General features: G+C 42.1%; 1 protein-coding gene across 1 annotated transcript in view; it reads right to left on the bottom strand.

Annotated features, from left to right (window-relative positions):
* The window catches only part of LOC132873125 (cAMP-specific 3',5'-cyclic phosphodiesterase 4D-like), a 372,176-nt gene that overhangs the window by 190,365 nt on the left and 166,043 nt on the right, over positions 1–15,768 (bottom strand). The gene's annotated exons all lie outside the window — the stretch shown is intronic.

Genomic DNA, 15,768 nt, shown 5'->3' with positions numbered 1-15,768 from the left:
TGCTGTATTCCCTCTCACTGCCTACAACTCATCAGCTCGTCCACGGAGTCCTCAAATTTTATCATCAGGCTACATTTTATTACTACTTTATTTTTAAGATGCACAGGTGATATATTATTTATATCATCGTGTAATCTGAATAGCTGATCGAACGCTTTGAAACAACGACACTGTAGGTACAACACAGTCCCTTTAAGAACTACATTTCCCATCAGCCAACTTCCGCGTTGACCTACGTCACGCCTGGGCGGGATCACCAACGTCACATCCTCCAGGAAGGCATAAGTAACGGAACAACGCTTCCGTCTTGCTCTCTCTCGTCTTGGACGTCAAGCCGTCCGGACACAAAGAGATACCCTGCACCAGAAAACCCAAGAAAAGACGCCTTTCTTGCAAGATCCACGATTTAGCGATTTCTTTGTTTACCATTGGCCACGGTAAAAATCCAGAATCGCCCGATTTTTAACTCAGTCGAGTTACAACCGGTTTTTCATTTGTTCCTTATAAGTACTTACGAACTACCGCCCAAGCAGTTTAATTTAAAAGTTAGAAGCGACCGGATCCTTCTAATTAAAGCGTTGTGCACATTGTCTGATCAGAGACTTTCTCTTCATCACGAGCGACCACGCGTCGGACCAAGAAATTCTCTGCGCCTCACGGAGGCCTTCACAACGGTGAAACTCCAAAAGTCTTGGAACATATCTCCATAATCTTGCTATAAGCAAGATACTGAAGTAAGACTGGCAATTTTGGGGCAAAAAGACTAGTCTTAGGAATTAGCTTATGAAGTAGTGTGAATTTAAACTCAGGAACTGTTTAAGTGTGCACACTGATTTTGTGTTCCATAATTGCTCTATGTTCTCTCAGTTGTGTTTAATAGATAGGTTTTGCATGCTTCTTCTATTTCTTCCTAACACTCTTAATTTCATTCTTACACATATTTTTACCTCATCAAGATTTCAGTGGATTTAGTAATGTATAAGCTAGCTTAGCTAGCAACACAACGCTAGTCTTTGCCTAGGCCACAAGGCCTCCACCACGTGGACTCACACTCACTCACAAACACACCTTAGCTAGCATTCTTTTGTCTCATTAGCAAGCTAGGCTAACCTTTTGCTTAGGTCACAAGGCCTACACCACGTGGACACACACACACAAACACATCTTAGCTAGCAACTCAGAGCTAATTCTTTTCCACGTGGTGACACACATACCTCAGATAAAACACACACGCATGCACACACACGCTCATCAAGTATATATCATATTTGTATATATCTGCTGACATTATTCATTTTTTATCTTTGTTATAATAAATTCAATTATTATTGAAACTGTGTGTTTATTTGTACCAATATTTTTGAAGTACCCAACCTCAAAGAAGTCCAAGGTGCATATGAGTTGTGTAATATGGTAAGTGATCATAATAATTTGGAATATACCATAATTGAGCTGTTTGGTAATTTATTATTAAGCACCAAAATTAATGGTATTAATTAATGAGACTGATTTAATGATTTAATGAGACTGATTTAATGAGATTGATCACTTAATTACCAATTGCACCTACAACACTATGATAATTACATCATCCAATATCAGTATATCACGGTCTCTTCTCACAGCATGATCATTTCAAAGAGGATGAGATTGCAGGACATACAAGTTAGCCTTGTGATGGTAGTACCAGTATTGAAAGGTGGGTTGTTGTTGTTGTTGTTATCAGGGGCGTAGCTGGGGGGGTCCTGGGGTGCCCGTGAACCCCCCCCCCCCCCCCCCTTGTCAGACCATACATTTTTTCAAAAGCCGCATAAGAATATTAGAAAAGCGCCCACTGTAATTTTTCTAGCATTTTTTTTTTTAAACTAGATTGTCACCTCAGCCTCATTAGGGTTTCTATAACCTTGTATGGACTTCCTGTGGTTTGGGCGTGAAAACCCAGTTCTGCGCAAGCGCAAAACGATCGCACTAGAAAGCATGGTCGAGCTGCCAGTGTAGCTGCAGTCTTTTTAGTTGCGAATTACGAGTATTTCCTCTTGTGTTAATAACTCGCCATGCCAAAACAAGCGAAACTTTCCTCCTTCTTTTGACGTGAAGAGAGGTCAGCAATTTATTATATATTTTTTCCCATCAAAGTTAAGTTTTAGTGTGCCGTTTCTAGTACTCAGTTCTAATGTACTCAGGCTGCCAGTCAGTGTGTGACCGACCCCCTTTGAAAAATCCTAGCTACGCCCCTGATTATTCAACAGTATCCAACAGTATTATTATTTCAGATGTCCTTAAACATTAGACCACTATTCCACGTAAACCAATTTAACAGTGTTTTAAACTTCTACAGTGGTGCTTGAAAGTTTGTGAAGCCTTTAGAATTTTCTATATTTCTGCATAAATATGACCTAAAACATCACCAGATTTTCACACAAGTCCTAAAAATAGATAAAGAGAACCCAGTTAAACAAATGAGACAAAAATATTATACTTGGTCATTTATTTATTGAGGAAAATGATCCAATATTACATATCTGTGAGTGGCAAAAGTATGTGAACCTTTGCTTTCAGTATCTGGTGTGACCCCCTTGTGCAGCAATAACTGCAACTAAACGTTTCCGGTAACTGTTGATCAGTCCTGCACACCGGCTTGGAGGAATTTTAGCCCGTTCCTCCATACAGAACAGCTTCAACTCTGGGATGTTGGTGGGTTTCCTCACATGAACTGCTCGCTTCAGGTCCTTCCACAACATTTCTACTGGATTAAGGTCAGGACTTTGACTTGGCCATTCCAAAACATTAACTTTATTCTTCTTTAACCATTCTTTGGTAGAACGACTTGTGTGCTTAGGGTCGTTGTCTTGCTGCATGACCCACCTTCTCTTGAGATTCAGTTCATGGACAGATGTCCTGACATTTTCCTTTAGAATTCACTGGTATAATTCAGAATTCATTGTTCCATCAATGATGGCAAGCCGTCCTGGCCCAGATGCAGCAAAACAGGCCCAAACCATGATACTACCACCACCATGTTTCACAGTTGGGATAAGGTTCTTATGTTGGAATGCACTGTTGTCCTTTCTCCAAACATAACACTTCTCATTTAAACCAAAAAGTTCTATTTTGGTCTCATCCGTCCACAAAACATTTTTCCAATAGCCTTCTGGCTTGTCCATGTGATCTTTAGCAAACTGCAGATGAGCAGAAATGTTCTTTTTGGAGAGCAGTGGCTTTCTCCTTGCAACCCTGCCATGCACACCGTTGTTGTTCAGTGTTCTCCTGATGGTGGACTCATGAACATTAGCCAATGTGAGAGAGACCTTCAGTTGCTTAGAAGTTACCCTGGGGTCTTGTGACCTCGCTGACTATTACGCACCTTGCTCTTGGAGTGATCTTTGTTGGTCGACCACTCCTGGGGAGGGTAACAATGGTCTTGAATTTCCTCCATTTGTATACAGTTTGTCTGACTGTGGATTGGTGGAGTCCAAACTCTTTAGAGATGGTTTTGTAACCTTTTCCAGCCTGATGAGCATCAACAACGCTTTTTCTGAGGTCCTCAGAAATCTCCTTTGTTCGTGCCATGATACACTTCCACAAACATGTGTTGTGAAGATCAGACTTTGATAGATCCCTGTTCTTTAAATAAAACAGGGTGCCCACTCACACCTGATTGTCATCCCATTGATTGAAAACACCTGACTCTAATTTCACCTTCAAATTAACTGCTAATCCTAGAGGTTCACATACTTTTGCTGCTCACAGATATGTAATATTGGATCATTTTCCTCAATAAATAAATGACCGAGTATAATATTTTTGTCTCATTTGTTTAACTGGGTTCTCTTTATCTACTTTTAGGACTTGTGTGAAAATCTGATGACGTTTTAGGTCATATTTATGCAGAAATATAGAAAATTCTAAAGGCTTCACAAACTTTCAAGCACCACTGTATGCCTGAGTTATAACCCTCAAACTACAGAGAGAAATAGTTCGTCAAAGTCGGTCTACGACGAGGATTACACAAGGACTGGATCCTCGTGTCCGCAAATAGCTCAGCAAATATTCTAGTGCACAAAGAGCATCGACCAATTCAGGAAGACCTGTCAGCATGATTGATTGGCAATTTCAGGCAGCCAATGAATACAGGCACTCAAACATGCTGTTATTAAACTTCAAGGTCAACAGTGATGACTTAACACATACAACACAGCCAGCTTACAGCACAGAAAGAACCACAAACAAACTCCCTTTGAGCCTCAATGGCAGTCCGGGTACACGTCCATCTGAAATAGCTTATGACTCGTTGGCTTGTTTGGATGAAGTGTAGTTTGAAATGTGATTTACGAATCAGCAGAATTAGTTCATTAAAGCATGTTTTGGAGAGCAATTTCACAGAAAGCTATAAGCACCAGATGCCTTCTGCGATGACTACAAGCCATGTGTCTGGTCTGTCTCAGTCCAAGCTTGAGTCATGCACACTAAGCCAACCAAATGTCTTAAGCAAATACGGATACTTTTATTTCTCTACGTGAGAAAAATATGCTCTAACCCCAGTGCAATGCTTCGAAGAGTGTGCTGGTCAGGGGTATTACCTGTGCAGAATGGGGCGACATTAAGCGGTGGATTTTATGACAGAACGGGGCGGATAAAATGAGGGGGCGGTTGTCAAACAGTCGCAGTGAACCTCTCTCTCCAGCTGGCATCACTCTTTGCTTCTCATTACTGCTCTGTTTACTTAGACTGACTAAAGCAGTCACCTTCATCCTTTACCATCCACAGTGCAGTGCATTAGGAGCAGCAAAATAGCACAAAATGTCTGTGTTATTATTTTTATTATCACTGTATCATGTATCGTCTCCTATATCCAGCAATCGGAGATATCTCTAGGTACCTGTGGCTGTGTTTACTTTTTTTTTCCACTTAGACACGCTCTGTGAATCTGGCATGAAAAAAAAGAGTGCAAATTCATGTTGATCTGTAACGTTAGCGTTTATCTGCGCACGAAGTCAGTAAATAGTAGTTCAGTGGAACGTGTGCTTTTCCCTCAAGGACTCTTCTGCACCATGTGGTCTTTAGCACTTAACATCTTGCAAGGATATTTTTTTTAAAAAATGCAATTTTTTTTTTCCGTGCATTGTGCGTCAGCTAGGATACTAAGAATTCTGGCGATATCATCTGCATATCGAACAACTTCCTAAGTGCAGAGAAAAGAAGGACAAGACTGATTTCCAGTCACGCTGTCCACCCTTGAGAGCAAATTCAAGTTAGGAGCCACTCTAGGACATCCTATTAACATTTCACCTGCTCAGTATGACAGAAATAACAATCAGTTACTCATTAAGCAGTGCCAGTAATAAATAATTCTGTACGGTAAATGTCAACTCTGTCTAAAGGTTCTGCCATTTCTTGGAATTTAAGGAAATACAGCTAACTGTTTTGATAACAAACAGCCTTAAGCGCAAAAGTATTGCTAAACTTCCTGGATGGAACTGAAACAGGAGGTCAGCAGTCTATTATCTGATCTAAAAATTAAGGCTGCAGAAAAATTAAATATGCAGTTGTTCCAAATTTGAAATAATCCAAGAGCAGGTTCAAAGAAGCCTCAATAACCACTACAATAACTCTGTGATGGGCCATCAGGAATAATCATGGTGATTATGGGTAAAACATACCGTACAGTACTTGTTTAAATAACAGTGGAACACGAAAGACAAACAAGGTAAACAGAGATGAACAGGCCAGCAATCAGCTCATAAATATAGGACTCCGTTGAGACAACCGGGATTTCAAGAGAACTGATGGTTCTAATACTTTACCATGTGTGGGCCACGGTGAAGCGCCGCTGTTTGTGGATGTTATTGTTTATTAACATGCGCCGCAACAGTCGAGGAGAGTTGCACGGTGAGAGTGTAGTTGGGGATGGCCGTGGAGACATCGAAGAAGGAGACTTCCTTCCCCGGGGACGCCGAGGTTGCTCCTGTTGAAGCAGGTTTTCCCTCAGTATCCGCACTAGATCCTCATTGAGTCCTGCCTGGTCCCCTTGGTGGAGCTGCTTAACAGGCACAGCCAGGGTATCCTGACTGCCTCCTGGTTGAGCCATCACAGAGATGGATGATGCAACCAAAACACCACACCAAGACTTGAACAAATAAAAGTAGTTGTTTCTGGTACTGTCCCCGAGTTGAAAAAGAAGTCCAACACTGTCTTATCCAGTCAGCTTTGCATATTTTCCTCCTTGTGTCAGCATCCTTGCGAAATCCTCTCCTCAAGGACTATGCAGCCAAAGCTCTAGCACCAACGCATGAACTGAAGGGCTAGTGAGAGTATCCACACTGTGCAAGTGGAGCGAGCAAGAGAGGAGGCTTTCAAGAGGAGAGGAGGGGGCTGGAGGAAATGACTTCTCGGCTGTACCGACAATAAAAAAAGCCAAAGGCATATTATGCTGGTTATTCAATAAACCAGACTGTCCCAGCAGCAGTGGAAGACTTCCGCTTGTAAATACATCAGGGGCTATGGACCAGTAATGAAGGTAACTTTCATCACCACTCTTTATTTATTCTTTCAGTCTAGTTCTCTCTGAGCTACAGCAAACAACCAGGGCAAACAGAAACCTGAGCTGCTGAAAAAGGAATTACCAGCCAACTAATTTTGGTGAGAGCTGCTGTCCACAATCGTTTGTTGCACTAAATGAAAGCCATAACAGATAAGGTTATTTGCACAGTGAATAGCATTTCAGCGTTGATCAAACAACAGTAACTAGCACTGCAGGACAGCTACGGTATATTAGGCAAACAAAGCAGTCCTCAACTACGAATTAAAACATCTTGTTTTCAAATTTCATCACCTTAATCACACATCACAGGACAAAACAGATCCTCAAAGTCCGGGTATGGTAAATTTACCTACCGCTGTTTATTCATGTCATGAATCATTGTTCGTGGTAGTTGACTCTTTACTTATTAACATAGCATTTGCTTGATTAGGACCAACTGAATTCGCAAGACATGTTGAAGAGCATATAGTGCTACAACACAGGTATGTCATTATAAAAGAGCAGTTTGTTGTGGTGCAAATGTTGCTTCAAGTGTACCTTAGCAGACATTTTTATGAGTTGCTTTCAACAGGTTTTGATTAAACCCTCGATTTTAGTAACTAGTGGAACTTCTTTAGGAACAGTGGTTAGGAGGCCAGTATACAACTGTTGTAGCTCATGTATTCTTCAGCAGCGTTTTCAAATTGGTTGAAACAGTGGTGTAGGTTTGCACCGAAAATATCTGTGAATTATTTACTGAGTAAATTTATTGAGAAAACATACAATTTGAACAACAGACTGGCCAATCAAGGACACTCGGGATAAAGCCTCTATTCTTTTTCTTCTTTCAGCTGCTCCCATTAGGGGTCACCACAGAAGATCATGATCCAAATCATGATATCTGATTTGACATAGGTTTTTACACCAGATCCCCTTCCTGACGCAATCTATCCAGGCTTGAGACTGGCGCTAAGTATGCACTGGCTTGTGCAACCAGCTGGGTCCATCCATCCATTATCTGTAACCGCTTATCCTGTGCAACTGCTTTATGTTACATCATATAACATTGGCGGGCAAAAAAAAAAAAATTTCCTTCTTCAGTGTCATGCAGCAGAGTCGGAGGAGACATTTGCAAATGCAGTTCAGGGACTTTACTGAAACACTGGTGAACAGATCCAAAACATGAAGCGAAAATCACAAACTTAGACAGGCAAATCAAGTGACACTGTAAGGCAGGCCTATTCAACTAGCGGCCCGCGGGCCAGATGCGGCCCGATGAAAATTTTGTGCGGCCCGCCATGAGAATGGACTCCTCGTGATCTTGCTGAATCATACTTGCTGTGATTGTCGAGCATAGGCCTATGATTTGCAAGTAGCGCAACGCTGCCCTCAATGGTCATACTAATTCTTGAGTTTTCACACAAGCACAACACATGAAACTGCTCAACCTGACCTTTCCTGATTGAATATTTGCGAGAAAATTAACGTTGAATTAAAATAAAAATAAATGCCACTGATAGGTCTGCACACACACGGACTGGCCAGCGGGAGTTTTCCTGGTGGGCCGGTGGTTCAGTGTGGGCCGGCGGAGAAAAAAAAAAAACAGTTGCGCGCTGGCCTTTAATATGATAAGCAATGTTAACAGTTTCTTTAAGAAACTGTTAACATTGCTTATCATATTAAAGGCCAGCGCGCAACTGTAATAAGCAATGTTAACAGTTTCTTAAAGAAACTGTTAACATTGCTTATCATATTAAAGGCCAGCGCGCAACTGTTTTTTTTTTTTTTTCTCCGCCGGCCCACACTGAACCACCGGCCCACCAGGAAAACTCCCGCTACTCCCGATGGCCAGTCCGTGTGTGGGTCTGCAGCTCCGTGTCATACGTCTCTGTGTAACAATTTCAAGTCGCCAAGATTCGAAAGCAGAGCGTGCCGTTAATAGTAAACAATCTCATTCCCACAAGTGGGTTGAAGATGGCTCTGTCTAAAGCCAAACGTAGAATTGACGACGAGAATCGTCAGTTTAAAGTAGAATGGACTGACAAATATTTATTCATTTTACCCTCTTCAACAAGTAGGAGACCCACATGTTTATTGTGCAATGAATCCATCGCTGTAATGAAGGAATATAATGTCAAGAGGCACTTCTCTTCAAACCACAGCTCCTTTTCCACTAACTTTCCCGAGGGCTCGGAGGAACGGAGGAAAAAGATACAAGGACTGGTCGGATCATTTAAAAACAGTCAAGTGGTTCTTGGTCACTTTTGTACAGCTCAAGAGAGGGCTATGTCAGCATCACTGCGAGTGGCCTGGACGCTAACTCGTAAAAAACGACCCTTCACAGAGGCAGAGACAGTGAGGGAATGCATGCTAGCGGTCATAGATGAGGTGCTAACTGACGAAAAAATGAAAGAAACTGTAATTTCGGCTGTCAAGAAAGTGCCTCTATCAGACACGACTACCCTACGTAGAGTGGAGTTGCTTGCTGAGGACGTCAACAGAAAACTTTTGGAAAATCTTAAGAAAGCTGACTGTATGTCCATTGCTGTTGACGAGTCTACAGATAATACAGACATTGCACAACTTTGCATCTATGTCAGGTTTTTTGACGGCACTGGATTCCGTGAGGAACTTCTCGGCCTTGTTCCTTTGGAGGGCCGTACCACAGGAGAAGTCATTTTTCAAAAGATTGTGTCGTTTTTTCATGAACGTGACTTGGAATTGGCAAAGGTTTGCTTGTTGGTAACTGATGGCGCACCATCTATGATGGGCCGAGTGCAAGGACTGATAGGTAGACTGTCAGCAGTCGCACCTGGGATGCAGTTTTTACACTGCATTATTCATCAATCAGCCTTGTGTGCTCAGCTAAGTGGCGATCTAAAAAAAACAATGGACACTGTTATCAGCATTGTTAATTTCATTCGTGCTACATCGAGCCTGCAGCATCGACTTTTTCGGCTGCTTCTCCTTGACACTGACGCCGAACACTCAGATCTACTCCTCCATAACGACGTCAGGTGGCTCAGCAAAGGAAAGGCACTAAACCGGTTCTGTGAACTTCGTCAGGAGATCCTGACTTTTCTGAAAAACTCTCAACAAACACGGGCATCAGCGCTCTTGGAGCAGATGATGAACGGAAAGTTCTTGGCAGAGGTCCACTTTCTTTGTGACATTTTTGGATACCTGAATACTTTGAATCAGGAACTACAGGGCCGTGAAAAGTCGATTGCGGATTTAGTGGACAGGCTATGTGCCTTCGAAGCCAAGTTGACAGTCTTAACAAAAGACTTGAGTGACTCAAAATTAATGCACTTTCCACACCTCCGTGAATTTATGACCACTGCACCCGGACGTCACATTACACACGTAATGACAGACTTCATGGCAAAACTGACTGAGAACTTTACGCAAAGATTCCAAAAGTTCACCATCCCCAAAGAAATGCTGTTGTTTGCCCGTGACCCTTTCTGTCTTGCTCCCGATGGAGAAGTGAGTTTAAAAGCGCAAGAGGTATGTTGTGTTAATGAAAGCATGTTTCAGATGGAATTAGTGGATTTGCAGTCTTCCTTTGCTTTAAAAACGTACTTGCAGTCTGAGGGTGCAGACAACTTTTGGTCTAAACATGTTAGCAAGCAACAGTACCCCACAATAAGGAAAGTGGCTTTGCAAATACTGACAATGTTTGGGTCCACTTATACCTGCGAGTCTAGCTTTTCTCATTTGAATGCCATCAAAACAAAGTCACGTTGTTCTTTGACCAATGAGAAGTTGCATGAATGCCTCAGGATTGCTCTTACCACTTATGAGCCTAATTATCTTGAAATAGCCAAATCAAGACAGTGCAATTTTTCACACTGATTGGCTACATTCAAAAACTATGCTGTGATGTAGGCATGTGTGGCAACATAGGCTACCTGTCAGAAAATTGTTTGTTTTGGATGATTTGTGTGTTATGTGTGTCATGGATAGTGTGTTATGTCAGCATAAATTGAAATAGCCAAATCAGAAACTGTTTGGAAAAAAAAACAGTTTGATGTGATGTGAACTGATATGATGTGATACATAGTTTGTGTGCAATGAACCTGTCCTATAGATAAGTTGTTTTGTTATGCTGTGTTTTTAATGCTGTGATGTAGGCCTATTATACATAGCTTGTGTGGCAACTTGGTTATCTGTCAGAAGGAAGAATGTTTTGGATGGATAGTGTTATGTGTGTTATGGACAAGTGTGTTATGTCAGCATAAAATCAAATTGAAATAGCTAAATCAAAAACTATTTAAAAAAAAGAAGAAGATGTTAGAATGTTTTTTGTTTACAAATTTGAGTAATTGCTTTTGCACTGGATAAAATTTTGCTTTGACATTAAATGCAGTTGGATGCAATTATTTTGCGGTGTCTTTTTGTATGCGGCCCCCGAAAACTCAGTGATATTTCCAATCGGCCCTTTTGGTACTAAAGTTGAATAGCCCTACTGTAAGGGCAAATTCAAGACTGGCAGGAAGCAGGTGGTAGACCGAGGATGTCCCTGTCAGGGTCTGGAGGCGGAGTGATGATGTCTTTGCTAGGGTCTTATGATGGAGCGGCAATGTCTTCGGCAGGGTCTGGTGGCAGAGCAATGATGTTCTCGCTGGGGTCTGGTGGTGGAGCTGTGATGTCCTCCCTGGACTTTGGTGGTGGAGCAACAATGTCTTCACCAGTATCTGGTGTCAGGGCAATGACTTCCTCGGTGGGGTCTGGTGGCAGAGAGATGGCATTCTCGCTGGGGTGGTCATGAGAGGCTGCCCCATCGGCCACTGGCATGACCATAGCCTGGAAGGGTGCCCCATAGGCCTTTGGCATGAACTTGGCTTGGGAAGCTGTCCCGTTGGCTTCTTTCATGTGCTTAGCTTGGGAGGTCGCCCCATTGTCCTCTGGTGTGAGCTTGGATGGATGCTTAGTTTCCCATTCATCTCTGGCCCTCCCCTCCATGCAGTAGCTCATGTTCAGCTGACTGGGTTCAGCCGACACACAGGTTCCGGTAAGCCGGACAATACGAACCTCAGCCATTCACTCTCCTCTTGGGGTTCACCAGGCTTTCAAAATAAAATTGGCACTGTAGTAGTACCTTTGTAGGGTGCTGGGATGCCCATGAACACAGTTTGAGGAAATTGCACTGAGTCAAACAAGCCTAGTGTTTCGCCAAAACTAGATCAAAACCAGCATATCGAGTCACAAAATGAGACACCCAATGACAAAACATGAACCAAAACAAAATGCACATGGCAACGTAAACAAACCTGACAACACAGAAGTAGGTACCAAAGAGCTGAGAACTGCTTTGCAGCATGCAACGCTTGGCATGAGGGGGAAATAGGTAAAATTCAGTCTGCATTTTCTATCCCTGAATTTTCTCATTATTAAAGGCAAGTGATTATGTTCAGTAAAGCTGTTGGTCTAGTTGCTATTTAAAAACCCTGTCTCAGACCCTCCTACTCAAGAACAATCTGGCAATCTGGAGGTGTGATCTATACACAGGTGATTTGTACCCAATCAACTCTGAATAACTTTCCACACAATAATCTCTCTCTCTCTCTCTCTCTCTCTCACACACACACACACAAGACATAGACCCCCTATAGTGCTCTATTAAAAGCTATTACTGTACGTCACACTTACTATGCATTCAATTACATTCAGTAAAACCTTTTCCTGTATGCCTGGTTACACGGCCCAAACGGTTTTTTGAGTCTTACAAACGCACACACTGACGTTCATCCGGAATAAGCACTCAGGCACTGAGGCATTAATGCAGCACAGTTCTCAAGCTCATTAATTAGTTCAATATGTATGGTCTTTCAACAAACCAGAGATGGACAGCATTGTTTGAGAGCACTGGTTTCTTTCATGGCAACCATTCATTGAAAACTACTCATCCTTATACCATGAATACTGTCTATCCCTGGAGTTTATATCCAAAGTCAGGGCTAAATATTTATTTTAAGCAGCAGGTGCTTATGACCATAGAGTTTGGTAGGGCTATAGATTATGCTCTAGGCTACTATTCAGAGATTTTGTAGAATAACCCTGTAATAGGCAGCTCAGAGGTAGTGACTGAAAGAATGAGATCGTGTAAATGAGTTTTCTCCACAGGGTGGCAAGACTGTCCCTTAGAAATAGGGTGAGAAGCTCGGTCATTCAGGAGAGGCTCAGAGTAAAACCACTGCTCCTCCACATCAAAAGGAGTCAGTTGAGGTGGTTCGGGCACCTTGTTAGGATGCCCCCTGGACGTCTCCCAAGGGAGGCTCTCTGGGCATGCCCCACCGAGAGGAAACCCCAGGGCAGACCCAGGACACGCTGGAGAGATTACGTCTCTCGGCTGGCCTGGGAACGCCTCGGTATTCCCCCAGAAGAGCTGGTGGAGGTGGCCAGGGAGAGGGAGGGCTGGGCAGCTCTACTTAGGCTGCTACCCCCGTGACCCAGACCCGGATAAGCGGTAGAAAATGGATGGATGGATGGATGGATGGATGGATGGATGGATGGATGGATGGATGGATGGATGGATGGATGGGCGGCTCAGAGTTCAACAGTGTTAAATATATGGTGTGTGTTCTTGTAGTCATTAACTAGGATTTACAGCAACTATACACAGTTGAAACCATATATTTACATACACTTTAGGAAAAGACAATCTTTTTTTTTCTCATAGTCAGACATGAAATCAGACAATCACTTTAACTTTTTCATGTCTGTCTGAATATTTAAAATTATTTCAATGTACTTAATGCCAAATTAATCAGAGAAGGAGTTTTTTATTCAATATTTTAATTGCTTTTATCAAATCAGAAGTTTACATACACTTCATCAGTACTTGGTACAATTGGCCTTAAACTGTCTGACTTGGGTCAAACGTTTTGGATAGCCTTCAACAAGCTTTGCATAATACTTGACAGGAATTTTGGCCCATTCCTCTTGACAGAACTGGTATAACTGGGCCATATTTTTTGGCTGCTTTGCATGCACATGTCGTTTCAGCTCTGCCCACAAATGCTCAATAGGGTTGAGGTCGGGGCTTTGTGATGGCCACTCCAAAACATTGACTTTGTTGTCATCAAGCCATTTTTTGACCAGTTTGGCGGTGTGCTTCGGGCCATTGTCCATTTGGAAGACCCATTTGCGGCCAAGCTTTAACTTCCTGGCAGATGCTTTCAGGTGTTGGTTCAGTGTCTCCACATACTGTTCCTTCTTCATTACTCCATTGATTTTGTGAAGTGCACCAGTACCTCCTGCAGCAAAACAACCCCACAACATGATGCTGCCTCCGCCATGTTTCACTGTTGGTATGGTGTTGTTAGGATTGTAAGCGTCTCCTTTTTTTCTCCAAACATATCGTTGTTGATTATGGCCAAACAGCTCAATTTTAGTTTCATCCGACCACAAGACATGTCTCCAAAAATTGAGATCCTTTCTCCTGTGTTCATTTGCAAACTGTAATCTGGCCTGTTTATGTTTGTGTTGGAGTAATGGCTTTCTCCTGGCAGAGTGGCCTTTCAGCCCATGTTGGTGCAGAACTCGTTTCACCGTGGACAGTGACACACTCTTACCAGCTTCAGCCATCATCTTCACGAGGTCCTTTGCATTCATTCTTGGGTTCTTACGCACAGCACTGACCAGAACCCGCTCATCTCTGGGACTCAGAATCCGTCTCCTTCCTGGGCGGTATGATGGCTCGACATTCCCACATTGTTTATACTTTCGTATAATGGTTTGAACTGAAGACCGTGGCACCTTCAGGCTTCTTGAAATTTCCCCCAAAGATGAGCCAGACTTGTGCAAGTTAACCATTCTTAGTCTGAGATCTTGATCAATTTCTTTAGATTTACCCATGTTGTGTACAAGGAAGCACTGTGTTTGAGGTGTTCCTTAAAATACAATCACAGGTGTGTGTCTCAGGTGTGTCTCCAATTAATTCAAATGTTGCCAATTAACCTATCAGAAGCTTCCAAAGACATGACATCATCATCTGGGCGTTCCTACATTGTTTAAAGGCACACAAACTGCAGTGTATGTAAACTTCTGATTTGATAAAAGCAATTAAAATATTGAATGAAAAACTCCTTCTCTGATTAATTTGGCATTAAGTACATTGAAATAATTTTAAATATTCAGACAGACATGAAAAAGTTAAAGTGAATGTCTGATTTCATGTCTGACTATGAGAAAAAAAAAAAGATTGTGTCTTTTCCTAAAGTGTATGTAAATATACGGTTTCAACTGTATATCCAGCTCAAATATATGTCAAAGTCCTGAAACTAGGGCATTGGAAAAGGGAGACAGATTATTGTGAAACTATCCCAGTTTGGAAAACTGTCCTGTCTGATGCTCTACCCCAGAGCAAGAAGCTGAGCGATTTTGCAAGGAGCTTAAAAGATTAATACTGTTTTGTTTGCGGAAAATGCAACTTTGTTCACAGGTTTACAACAGAATTGACTTCAAACCACTGAAATCTTCCCGGTTCATTTGTAGATAAGTATTCTGAAGCTAAGTAGAAGAAAACCTGGATCTGCGATGATATTGCATTGACATTTCTAATACCTTCTTAAAAGCTTGTTGCCATTAAATTGTTCAATACAACACATTATCTTTTATTTGGCCTTTACTTTTACTGACAAAAAAAAAAAAAAAAAATTATCCTGAAGAGTTTCTGCAACTATGGCCACATCATCATCATCATTATACACTGACACCATTACTAAACTGACAATTAACTGATGAATCATAATCTTTGTTTGTTTGTTTGTTTTTCCATGTATGAAAGGCTCATCCGGGGTGTATTATCATTTTTGCCCAGCGTTCCTGGGATAGGCTCCGGATCCGTCGTGACTCAGACCAGGACAAACTGGCTATTATCGAGAAAGTATTAGCTTGACTTGGTAAGATTTGGTGTCAGTATGGACCATAATTTTATACAGGAGTCATTCATGAAAAAAGAAAGAAAAGAAAAAGTGTTTTATCTTCTTTTACTTTTAGTAAAGAAGAAAGCATGAGTTTCTGAGAGCGAAAGCCTGAAGACAAATGTCTCATCTCATCTCATTATCTCTAGCCACTTTATCCTGTTCTACAGGGTCGCAGGCAAGCTGGAGCCTATCCCAGCTGACTACGGGCGAAAGGCGGGGTACACCCTGGACAAGTCGCCAGGTCATCACAGGGCTGACACATAGACACAGACAACCATTCACACTCACATTCACACCTACGGTCAATTTAGAGTC

This window comes from Neoarius graeffei, chromosome 25, assembly GCF_027579695.1.
Source record: "Neoarius graeffei isolate fNeoGra1 chromosome 25, fNeoGra1.pri, whole genome shotgun sequence".
Taxonomy (NCBI): Eukaryota; Metazoa; Chordata; class Actinopteri; order Siluriformes; family Ariidae; genus Neoarius; species Neoarius graeffei.
The sequence above is the reverse complement of the archived record's forward strand: the minus strand, read 5'-3'. Positions and strand labels throughout refer to the sequence as shown.